Below are 12,877 nucleotides of genomic sequence, written 5' to 3' on the forward strand. Positions count from 1 at the left end.
TTGCCAACCTTTGCAATGACCCGACTGTGCCCTTTATGAGTGAAATTTACTCAAGAGTGGATTTCATGCTCTTTATTCAGCTCATAGTGGTGAGGAGGAATGGAAGTTCCCCCAGAATGTCTGCTTTATATACATTATTTACACAATGGGCCCCATGTGATTGGCTAATTCCGGGATTCACCTGTAGGCCAATCAGGTTGCGGATTCACTTCCACCTGGAGCTGGATTGGGTGGCTCCTGTGGACCAATCAGACTGCTGCATTCTGGACCCTATTGTTCTAGGACCAATCAGACTGCTGCATTCTGAATCCTATTGTTCTAGGACCAATCAGACTGCTGCATTCTGGACCCTATTGTTCTAGGACCAATCAGACTGCTGCATTCTGGACCCTATTATTCCAGGACCAATCAGACTGCTGCCTTTTGGATCCTATTCAACTCAGTACATAACAATGAGTTTGGGTGCAATGCAATATTTTGGGCTCTACAGGCCAGGCAGGATCAGCCTCGTGGGGCAAACTGGACAGGTTTGTGTGGCATCTCCTGCTAAAATGTTGTGGGAAACCAGCCTTTCAGCGAGGGATTCTGACACACAAGCCTCCTTGAACCGGGAAGGGGCATGCATTAAAACAGGGGCCAGCAAACTTTTTCAGCAGGGGGCTGGTCCACTGTCCCTCAGACCTTGTGGGGGGCCATACTATATTTTTTTTGGGGGGGGGGAGGAAATGAATGAATTCCTATGCCCCACAAATAACCCAGAGATGCATTTTAAATAAAAGGCACATTCTACTCATGTAAAAACATGCTGATTCCCAGACTGTCCACGGGCCGGATTTAGAAGGTGATTGGGCCGGATCTGGCCCCTGGGCCTTAGTTTGCCTACCCATGCTTTAGAATCTCCTGCTAAAAGACGGGTCCTCCCCCCATCATTTTAGCAAATCCCCTGCTAATACGATGGGAGAAAAGCTCTTCTCACCTTTCTCTTGAAGGTGCATTGCATTCTCAGTGATGGGGCTGCAACATTCTCCCTCCCGCCATGCTGAGTTCAGGGTGAGCACTGGTTGCTATACCGAGAAAGGCTCTGTCATTTGCATCCTTATGCACAGGTGTCCAGCTGTTGATTATCAGGGTGTTGTGGAAAATGCACTCCGAACATGTAAAAGGTGGCTTTTTTTAAACCGTTTCATAAAGTTCCAAGGTTAAAACCAGTAACACCAGTAAAACCAGTAAAAGCAGCTATTGCCAACCCCTTGCCTGCTTCTGACCAAGAGCTCTGTGTTGCTTCAAAGCTTGTTCCCAACCTCGACTGATCTCATCCAGCTCGCTTTATGCGTCTTATTCTTTCGGAGCCATCACCCCGGCGATTCCAATTTCTCTTTATAGTTCGTAAAAATCATTAACAGCGCCGGAGTTGTGATGACTCCACGTATTTCTGGATGACAACCTCCCCAACGGCTGCTTTGCCAGCCCAGCTGCCGCAGTGGCAAAACACAGACAGCCCCGTCAGCAGATTCACACTGAAAACATTACTGTTTTAAATTTAAATCCCCTTTTAACGACAGCTTGGGGGAATGGCCCGCAGTAGCCCCTGGACGCCTTCAGGGGGCAGTGTGCTGGCAATAAAAGCAGACTCTTTGAATCATCGCTTCCTAGAGCTAGAAAGGGACCTCGAGGGTCATCTAGCCCCACCCCAACGTATGACTCGAACCCACAACCCTGTGATTAAGAGTCTCACGCTCTGCCAACTGAGCTGGTTGGAAATGTGGAGGTCTTGGAGATGATATAAACAGAAAGGATTGTAAGTTGTTTTTATATGCAATGACGGCAGCAAGAATATTATTGGCACAAAAATGGAAGCAAGAAGAATTACCGACAAAAGAAGAATGGAGGATGAAATTGATGGACTATGCAGAATCGGATAAACTAACCGGAAGAATTCGAAACCTGTGGGACCAGAGATTCACAGAAGACTGGTGTAAATTTACGGACTATTTGAAAAGTAATTGTGATGACCAGATTATGTTTGTAGGTTTGCAAGAAGTTTTGTGAGGTAAATTATTTGAATTATTGCAAAAATGGTTAAAGAGGTGGATTGTGAGTTAAGATAATTGAAGGCAATAGGAATTTAAGAAATGCAGAAGAAATGATAAAAATGGTGGATCATCAGAGGTGCTGATGGAAGTCCAAAAAGACTATATAAGATGTGAAGCTCTGTGGAATGTATTGGTATGTTGAAATTAATAAAAATTATATATAAAAGAATTAAAAAAAGGAAATGTGGAGGTCTTTTGTTTTTTTCGTGGGAAGTGGGGCCTTGGGCTCCTATGGGGAGGAAGGGGGTGTAAAATTAATTCATGAATGATGTAGCGCTCTGAGCTCCTTGGAAGATGGGTGCCCCATAAAACGTCTCAGACGAACAAATACCAGTGGCGTGGCGTGCCTCACCGTTCCCACAAATTAAAACCCGCTGCTCAGTTCTCCTCCGGCCGCAAGTCAGCTCGTTTGGTGATTGTTGGCGGGCTGAAATTTCCCAACGGAGCCCTTGGGAAAGCTGCCGTCGCAATTAGCAGTAATTGGGCTGCTTTTCTGACAGTCTCTCTGCAGAAAGAAGAGCGGAGGCCTGGGTCAGGATTGATTGGCAGGACACAGAAGGGGGCACAGGGGGTGGGAGCAAATTGAGGGGGACAAGGGTTGGCAGGAGCGGAGAGAATTTGCCCGCCTTGGGACAGAAGGGCATCAAAGGCACCGAAAGTCTAAACATAACTTCCTTTATCCACCTTGCTCAGGAAGAATCACTTAATTAGGTTGGCAGATGAGACTCTTTCGTTTGGCAGTCTTGGGTTCAAGTTCCGCCTCGGACAAAGGCCACATTCACACCAGACATTTAAATCACCATGATATGACTTCAAGCCGTCATGGCTTCCCGCAAAGGATTCTGGGAGGTGTGGTTTGTTAGGAGACCTCCCTATTTCCCTGCAAGAACTACAGTTCTCAGAGCAAGTTAAATATCAATTCCCCTTTGCAGGGAATTATAGTTCTGGGGAGAGGTATAGGGGGTCTCCTATCAATGCTCAGAACCATTAGCAAACTCCAGCTCCCATCATTCTTTGGTGTGGAAGGGCTTTCTCTTTAAAGTGATCAGGGTTCAAATTCCCCACTCAGCCATGAAGCTCTCTTGGGTGACCTTGTGTTGGTCACTATATCTCTCAGCCCCACCTACCTCAGAGCTGTCAACCGTCCCTTATTTGGCGGGATAATCCCTTATCCCAGCGCCATGTCCCGCTGCTGTCCCTTATTGATGATGTCCCTTAAATTTCCCGGGTTTCAAAGGAAGCAGTTCCTCTCCCTCCCTCCCTGCCGGCCAGGGAGGAGGGAGGCTCCAACTGTGTTGCTTGGCTTTCCACAGACCATGTGAGTGTGTTTTACAGCTCACCTGTAGCCCTCTAAAAATAAAAATAAAGATAAAAATAAAAATAATTTATTTGTACCCAGCCCATCTGTCTAGGCTTCCCCAGCCACTCTGGGCGGCTTCCAACAAGATAGAAAAAAACATTAAAATGTCACTCATTAAAAACTTCCCTAAACAGGGCTGCCTTCAGATGTCTTCTAAATGTCAGGTAGTTGTTTGTCTCTTTGACATCTGATGGGAGGGTGCTCCACAGGGCAGGTGCCACCACCGAGAAGGCCCTCTGCCTGGTTCTCTGTAGCTTCGCTTCTTGCAGTGAGGGAACTGCCAGAAGGACCTCGGCGCTGGACCTCAGTGTCCGGGTAGAACGATGGGGTGGAGATGCTCCTTCAGGTATACTGGGCCGAGGCCGTTTAGGGCTTTAAAGATCAACACCAACACTTTGAATTGTGCTCGGAAACGTATGAGCTTAAGGATCTCTGGCCTACAGAATTCACTTTTAGGGGGCCACATAGCAGTTCAAAAGTACATCAAAGCGCAAGTAGATAAATAGGTACCGCTCTGGCGGGAAGGTAAATGCCGTTTCCGTGTGCTGCTCTGGTTCGCCAGAAGCGGGTTAGTCATGCTGGCCACATGACCCAGAAGCTGTCTGCGGACAAACGCCGGCTCCCTTGGCCTATAGAGAGAGATGAGCGCCGCAACCCCAGAGTCAGCCACAACTGGACCTAATGGTCAGGGGTCCCTTTACCTTTATTTTCAGAAAACACCTGTTTGGGATTTCACATTCTGAGTGACAACACTTGCAACGTCGCCAGATTCCACCCCCAACCCCCGAAATTACTTTTAGTTCTGACATTACAACCACACTACCCATTTAAAGCACTTTAATCCAACCAGGCCCCTTTGCTCTCCTGCTTTGCTCCTTTCATGCGATATATTCCCTCCCCACCACCACTGACAATGTCCTCGGAGACCTGAACGCTGCCTTACAAGCCGACCATTATTATTTCCGCAGAATATTCTCACTTGCTGCCTAATTTTCATTCACGGCTTTCATCCCCGGAGGCCTTGCGGAACCCGAGTTCTCTGAGCGAGGCCAAATGATTTGTAATCTAATTAATGGTGTTGCTACCGTGGGAACCTCGGATGCTGCTGTCGGGCTATTGGTGCGCCTAACACTGTGTTGTCCACACAGTCTGGCAGAAGCTCGTCAGGGTTTCAGACGGAGGAAATTTCTTTCCCCAGCCCAACCTGGAAATGCTGTTGGGGATTGAATCTGACACATTCTGCATGCCAAGCAGGTGTTCTACCTCCTGGGCCCCACCATTCCTCGATTCCCATTCTCTAGACTCCAACCCTCTTTCTCTCTCTTTTTTTATATATTTTTTTTATTAGTTTTTTAACATATCATTTTCATCAGTAATTACAGTGGTTACATACGCTTCAGGTTACATATGCTTCAGGTTACAGACTCCGCTAAGCCAGAAATATTACCTCAGGTTAAGAACTTTGCTTCAGGATGAGAACAGAAATCGTGTGGCAGCGACATGGCGGCAGCAGGAGGCCCCATTAGCTAAAGTGGTGCTTCAGGTTAAGAACAGTTTCAGGTTAAGTACAGACCTCCGGAATGAATTAAGTACTTAACCTGAGGTACCAATGTAAACATACTTTTACATCTTATTCAATTTTTTTTTTACTTCCATCAATCCTGTCTGAAAATTTTCAAGTCTAATCTTAGTCTGCATTTCTTATCTTCCCTATTACATTTCAAACTCATAACCAATATCTCTATCTTTTTCTACTTCGTAACACTTTGTATATTTCTCCTCACAAAACTTCTTGTAGTCCTACTAGTGTAATTTGTTGGTTACAGTTGCTCTTCAAATAATTCATCTACTTCTTCCAATCTTCTGTAAATCTCTGAATTACGAACGTTTGAGGTTATCAGATTGAATGTAAAAGAATGTTATTATAAAAATGACAATGTTAAAGAAAGTATATTTAGGAAGACATAGGGAAACGTAAGGATAAATAAGACAATAACATTAATCTGAACCAAAGATACGCCAGAGGGAAAGAGTTTACTACCAGAATATAAGACCTAGAATACAGAGTGGGAAGGCATGGGGAAGTCGCAGACTTAAGTTAATGCTGAAGAATACAATGACACAATATTTGTTTTTAATTCTTTTATTTTTACCTTTTTCATTTTTCTTTTGTCTTTGTACAATGTATGTATTGTTTTTCCTTTGCTATTTTCTTTTTGATGTGTTTGTCGATTTGTTTTTTGTTTGTTTACTGAATGTGGAAAATAAAATATTATTTAAAAAAAAAACAATCTTCTGTAAATCTCTGGTCCCGCAGGTTTCGAATCCTTCCTATCATTTTGTCCAATTCTGCATAGTCCATTAATTTTGTTATATACTGAAGTTCTCACCCTGGGCCAGCAGGGGGATGCTGTAGATAGTTTTCACTCAGGTCCGCATATGCAAATGAGGAATCAAAAGTGACGTTCAGTGATTGGATAGTTACAGAAAGTTTTTACTGTTGCTTTGTAGTTGAGCTCTATATAAGCAGGTTGGCTGAACCCTTCAGTTCTGTTCTGTTCTGGCCTGTGAATAAACAAGAGCTGTCTGAAGAATCGCTGTGTCTTCTGATATGTTCACCCACAACTTAACAAATTTCAATTGCCATTCTTCTTTTGTCGGAATTTCTTCTTGTTTCCATTTCTGGGCTAACAATACTCTTGCCGCAGTTGTGGCATATAAAAACAATTTAACATCTTGCCTATTAATGTCCTGGCCGATAATACCAGACTCCTGCCCTCTTTCTCATCCCCCTTCAGATCTTGCGCTGCCCCTTCTGCCCACCTAGATGCCCATGCAACTCCAGGCCTCCGCTCCTCCCTCTCTAGCGACGGTTTTGAATGATTAATTCCCTCAGATGACACAAACACACCACCGTTCACAGCCAGTAAGTGCTGACTCCCCGACTCCCAAAGGCAGCTCTTTGCTATCCTGTGTTCCTGAATCTTTCATGGTTCTCAGAGAACTGCAAAAGAGGCTATCGGACAGCCGAGGGAACCTGAAATATACTCGGAGTCGAGAGTGGATTTCATGCTCTTTATTCAGCTCATAGTGGTGAAGAGGAATGAAAGTTTCCCCAAACTATCTGCTTTATATACAGTGGTGCCCCGCAAGACGAATGCCTCGCAAGACGAAAAACTCGCTAGACGAAAGAGTTTTCCGTTTTTTGAGTCGTTCCGCAAGACGAATTTCCCTATGGGCTTGCTTCGCAAGACGAAACGTCTTGCGAGTTCTTGCGAGTTTGTTTCCTTTTTCTTAAAGCTGCTAAGCCGTTAATAGCCGCTAAGCCGCTAAGAGCCACTAAGCCGCTAATAGCCGTGCTTCACAAGACGAAAAAAACGCAAGACAAAGAGACTCGCGGAACAGATTAATTTCGTCTTGTGAGGCACCACTGTACATTATTTACACAATGGGCTGGACGTGATTGGCTAATTCCGAGATTCCCCTGTAGGCCAATCAGGTTGTGGATTCACTTCCACCTGGAGCTGGATTGGGTGGCTCCTGCGGACCAATCATACTGCTGCATTGTTCTAGAACCAATCAGACTGCTGCATTCTGATTCCTATTGTTCTAGGACCAATCAGACTGCTGCATTCTGAATCCTATTGTTCTAGGACCAATCAGACTGCTGCATTTTGGATCCTATTCAACTCAGTACATAACAGAACCCCTGGGATTCCGGCGCACAGAACCAGGGACTCTGAAACCCAGACAGGAGAGGGTCCTTCGGTGACACCCATGAAGTCTTTGTCGGCCTGGGTTTTCTGGGTCTCAGCCGAAGGAAGGAGTGGACACATGGGTCGGGTTTTCACTCATCCTCCTGAAAAGCATCCCTGCACTGCATTGACATATAAGCAATGAAGGCAGCAAGAATATTATTGGCACAAAAATGGAAGCAAGAAGAACTACCGATGAAAGAAGAACGGAGGATGAAATTGATGGCCTACACAGAATTAGATAAATTAACAGGAAGGATTTGAAACCTGCGGGACCAGAGATTTTTTTCCAAAAAATTTTTTAGTAAATTTTCCACAATTATAACAAATGTAACAGAAAAAAGAAAAGAAAATACACATAAGAAAACACAATACAGTACTAAACAAGAAAAACAAATACAGAGATTCTTAGAAGACTGGAGTAAATATATGAACTATTTGAAAAGTAATAGTAATGAACAGATTACGCTAGTAGGACTGCAAGAAGTTTTGTAAGGAGGACTATTTGAAATATTACAAGACTATGAGGAGAATTATTAGTTGACGATAATTAAGAGTAACAGAGAAATTAAGAAATGCAGAATAGGTGATAAAGAACGGGAAATCGTCAGAGGTGTTGACGGAAGTCAAAAATATTGTATAAGATAAGAAGTTACGTTGTATGAATGTTGGAAATGATATGTTAAAAAACTAATAAAAAATATATCAAAAAAGAAAAGAAAGAAAAGCTTGCATCACACCTTATAAATCTCCTCGCTCAGGTAAAAGCCACACAACAGTTCTGCAGTCTGGCTCCTGGCCAAGCACTGCCAGGAATTAGCTGGCAACATTGCCCCAAATCTTGGTTATAATGTCCATGCAAGGGACATTTTATTTCATAACACATATCTTGCTCGCTTTCATTCACGAAGGCTCCTTCCACCCACCTAATTTCTTTCGGTCTCCTCCACATGCTTCTGCTCAGGTCTGAGGCAAAACCGGCTATAATAAGAATCATATTCAGAAGCCGGGGGGCGGGCAGGATAAGGCCCCCCCAGCTAAACCAAGAAGGGCAGAGGCAGCCAACCATTTGGGTGATTTGGGCAGTTCTGAAACTATTATTTCTGAGGTTGCCTTGGAATGAATAAATTGATTTAAACTCTGTATTGCTATAAACTGAGATGGCCTGAACAAATTTGGGAGGAGGTGGGGGGGGAGGGGAATCTAATTGGAAATAATTGGCAATTTCATTAACGATGTTAATGCTTGCTTCTGTTTTTTTGTTTTGTAAATTGTTTAGAGGTCCTGTTTGTAACTGAGCAGTGTGTACATTTTGTTAAATAAATAAAAAATTAATAATAGTATCAGATGGGCAGCTCAGCTGGCTAGAGGGCGGTGGTGATGATAACGCCAAGGTTGCGGGTTCGATCCCTGTACGGGACAGCTGCATTGCGGGGGGTTAGACTAGATGATCTCATGGGTCCCTTTCAACTCTATTCTATTCTAGTAATAGCAATAGGCTGTCCCAGTTAGACTCTTGATCCATCTAGCTTAGTGTTGTCTACACAGACTACCGGTGGAGAATTAATTGCGAACATTCTGTGACATCACAGCAATCCAGCCAGTAGTTACAGAGATGCACTGACAGGTAAAAATCTGGCTAATATGGAGAGAGAGAGCCCAGATTGTTGACCCAATCAATCACAAGATGCATCGCATGCACACTATCTGAATGGCAAAGCCCATCAACTTTGGGATCCCCCGGCCCCCTCAAATATTTTATTGGGGGTGGGGGCCCTTGGCCCCTAGGAGTTGGTTCCTATTCACACAACCTGACCCTGACACACACAAAAAACCACATATACAGGAACCACATCTCAATGAAACAACAGCCTGAATTGGCAGTGGCGTAGCGTGGGGGGGTGCAGGGGGGGCCGGCTGCAAAGGCCCAACATCTGGGGGTTAGGGTTAGGGGGCGCAAATTACTTGCCTTGCCCCGGGTGCTGACAACCCATGCTATGCCACTGCGAATTGGAGTGGTGACTTACAAAACGAAGCAAGCAAGCAAACTCCGCGAGTTTGGCTGCAGCTAAAGTGACCTCCCTCTGTATCTACACAAAATGCAAGACAGATCTGAAACACTGTGGGCATCAGCGCAGGCGGGAAAGTAGGTCAGGATGCGAGGATTAGGAAGTCAACAGAGCCCAGGAAGAAGGAAGGATGGGAGAGAGTGGGATTTGGGCAAGAAGGCGAAACAGTTTTCCCGGCGATAGCCCTCACTTCTTTTGCCAGCCACCCTTAACAGAGGATGTGCTACCATTAGCTGTGTCCATCGAAGAAACAGGGATGTTGTCCTGATTATCTATGCCATGGGTAGGCAAACTAAGGCCCGGGGGCCGGATCCGGCCCAATTGCCTTCTCAATCCGGACCGCGCAGGAATCAGCATGTTTTTACATGAGTAGAATGTGTCCTTTTATTTAAAATGCATCTCTGGGTTATTTGTGGGGCCTGCCTGGTGTTTTTACATGAGTAGAATGTGTACTTTTATTTAAAATGCATCTCTGGGTTATTTGTGGGGCCTGCCTGGTGTTTTTACATGAGTAGAATGTGTACTTTTATTTAAAATGCATCTCTGGGTTATTTGTGGGGCCTGCCTGGTGTTCTTACATGAGTAGGCCCCCTGCTGAAAAAGTTTGCTGACCCCTGATCTATGATCGGTACAGTGGTACCTCGGGATACATACACTTCAGGTTACAGACTCCGCTTACCCAGAAATAGTACCTCGGGTTAAGAACTTTGCTTCAGGATGAGAACAGAAATCGTGTGGCAGCGGCAGCAGGAGGCCCCATTAACTAAAGTGGTGCTTCAGGTTAAGAACAGTTTCAGTTTAAGAACAGACTTCCAGAACGAATTAAGTACTTAACCTGAGGTACCACTGTATTGGAAAGATCCCATTTTTCTGTACCTGCTCTAAAAAATTATTTCCCCGTGGACCATGTTTCCCAAACTTGGGTCTCCAGCTGTTTTTGGACTACAACTCCCACCATCCCTAGCTAGCAAGACCAGTGCTCAGGGATGATGGGAATTGTAGTCTGAAAACAGCTGGAGACTCAAGTTTGGGAAACACTGGTGGAGGGGGGAGGGCATGCCCCCCCAGAAGTATGTTAGACTCTAGCTCCCATCATCACTGGCTTTGCTAGTTGGGGCTGATGGGAGCTGGAGTCTAACATACCTCTGGAATTGCAGAATTGAGCTATAAAATAATTTTGCTTTGCATACCAGCTGTGTGGGACGCGGGTGGCGCTGTGGGTTAAACCACAGAGCCTAGGGCTTGCCGATTAGAAGTCGGCGGTTCGAATCCCCGCCACGGGGTGAGCTCCCGTTGCTCGGTCCCTGCTCCTGCCAACCTAGCAGTCCGAAAGCACGTCAAAGTGCAAGTAGATAAATAGGTACCGCTCCGGCGGGAAGGTAAACGGCATTTCCATGCACTGCTCTGGTTCGCCAGAAGCGGCTTAGTCATGCTGGCCACATGACCCGGAAGCTGTACGCCGGCTCCCTCGGCCAGTAAAGCGAGATGAGCGCCGCAACCCCAGAGTCGGCCATGACTGGACCTAATGGTCAGGGGTCCCTTTACCTTTACCTTTACCATGTACACGCCATGCACTATAATCTCACTGAAAGCACATGTCTTCCTCCACCTCCCTCTAAGAATCCTGGGAACTGTAGTCTACCTCTCACAGAGCTACTTTTCCCAGCACCCTTCACGAACTACAGTTCCCAGAATTCTTTGGGGAGTGGGTGGTGGTGGTGGTGGTGGAATGTGCTTTTAATGTATGGTGCATAGGCTTCTCAGGACTTATACAGACAGGGATATCAGCTTTCCTTACAGGATTGCTGCAGAGATTACAGCACAATAATGCACTCGAAGCTGTTGGAAAGCTCAAGAGGCCGCTACAGAAACATAAAACGTTATAATTATTATAATCGCCGCTGGCGCGATCACAGGCCTTCTGGAGATTTGAAAGAAACGTGCATTTATTTGGGTGGCGGATAGGCAGCAAATTTATGCTCTGGGTGCAAAGGAGGGGGCGGCAGTTTGATTTGACTGGGGTCTTTCGGTGTTATTTTGTGGGGCAATTCAGTTTCTGCACCGCCCTTCTTCTCCAAAGAAGTCCAGGGTGGCAGACAACAACACCCATTAAATAATTTTGAAAATAGTTATTTTTTTAATCGATTGAAGCCATTTCAGAAGATCTGCAAGCTTTGAAAAGCAACGAAAGATACAGCTGACCGTTCCCAGCTTGCAGGTGGACCAGGTGAGAGGAGGTTGACTCCGTGAGTAAAATATAGCTTGGCAGGGCGGGGGGAGCTGCTGAAGTGAAAGGCTACAAGTGACCCACCACCCAAAAATATAAATAAATCTGGGCTGCGTATAAGCCCAGGTCTGAAAGCTAGCGCCCCCCGGCCCCCTCTTCCAGGAGACTAAAGGGAGCCAGGAGCATCCTGCCCCCCCCCATTTATGACACCTCACCCCCTTCCAACCCTGCGGGCACCTATGGAGGGGGGAAAGGGTGCTTGTGGGGGGGTGCCAGAGTCCTAAAATCAATTCCCCCCTCTTTCATCTGGTGGTCTCTTCCTTATATCAGCCAGCTTAAATTGCAAAGACATGCCCACAGGGAGGGGTGTGTTTTTAAAAGGGGGGTGTCTTCCTTATTATTATTTTGCCACGCAATCCATCCCTGCGAGGAGGCGAGGCATCTGCCTGTGTGTGGCTGTCAGCTCGCAGACAACCCCTCCCCTCCTCCTCCCCCCTCCTCCATCCAGATCTGGGGGTGGGAAGGAGGGAGAGGAGGGGGGCTCCGCTCATGCCACCGCATCTTGGCAGCAGGCGCACAGCTGCTCCCGGAGCGCTGGATGGCAGCCTTGCTGTAGGCGACCGGGCAGCTGCCTTGGCACCGCGCAGAAGGCAGAGGAGCCGGCCAGCCACCACGTTGGAGGGGACTTTCAGCCTCTCTCCTCCGCCTCCTCCTCGTGCCACCGGTCCTTCTTCGTGGCAAGCCTTGGGGAAGCCGCCGATTGCCACAGATTGGCAAACCTAACCCTTAGCGCCGAGGGTGGCAAAGGGCATCGTGCCAGGCTCACCGCAGGAGTTCTTGAAGGGACCCTGGCATTTTTGGGAGAGGAGGGTCTGCGTGTTCTGGCTGGCACCCAAGCCGAGCAACTTTCTCCCTGACCGGGCATCATCGTGTCTGGGCCGGGCAGAGATGGGCACCCTTTTGCAGAGGATGCAGCCGGCGGAGGTCTGGAGGGTGGCAAACAGGTGCTTGCCACGGGGACGCTGGCAGTGAGCACGGTAAGGGTCTCTACTTCTCTCTCTCTTTCTCATGTGCCAAACCCAAGACCCCCTCAGCCTGGGCTGCCCGGGTGGTGCCAACCTCCCTGGCTGCAAGTCTTCATCGGATCGTAGAATAGGAAGGAACCCCAAGGGCCATCTAGTCCAACCCCCCCAAAGGAGAAGCCCAAAGCCAATCCTCTTGCCCACTCTTATCCATCCCAGACTTGGAGTGCCCCATTGGCCCTGGATTTTGCCCCCCCCCCCAAAAAAAAACAAACACTTAGGTCTCCCTGCCCTCCTTGCTGTTCTTAAATCCAAATCTGGAAGTTGAAGAAAGATTCTCTCTGACTCACA

General features: G+C 46.8%; 1 protein-coding gene across 2 annotated transcripts in view; it reads left to right on the plus strand.

Annotated features, from left to right (window-relative positions):
• The first annotated feature begins 467 nt into the window (after positions 1-467).
• The window catches only part of TMEM91 (transmembrane protein 91), a 38,571-nt gene continuing 26,161 nt past the window's right edge, over positions 468-12,877 (plus strand). The window contains exon 1 of one of the 2 annotated variants that reach the window (XM_083456099.1): positions 468-533. The gene's annotated coding sequence lies outside the window, so the exon portion shown is untranslated. Of the gene's footprint in view, positions 534-11,947; positions 12,542-12,877 lie in introns of those variants that run through there. The other variant, XM_083456098.1, reaches the window with a different exon arrangement.

Source organism: Podarcis tiliguerta, assembly GCF_965153285.1.
Source record: "Podarcis tiliguerta genome assembly, chromosome: 8".
Taxonomy (NCBI): domain Eukaryota; kingdom Metazoa; phylum Chordata; class Lepidosauria; order Squamata; family Lacertidae; genus Podarcis; species Podarcis tiliguerta.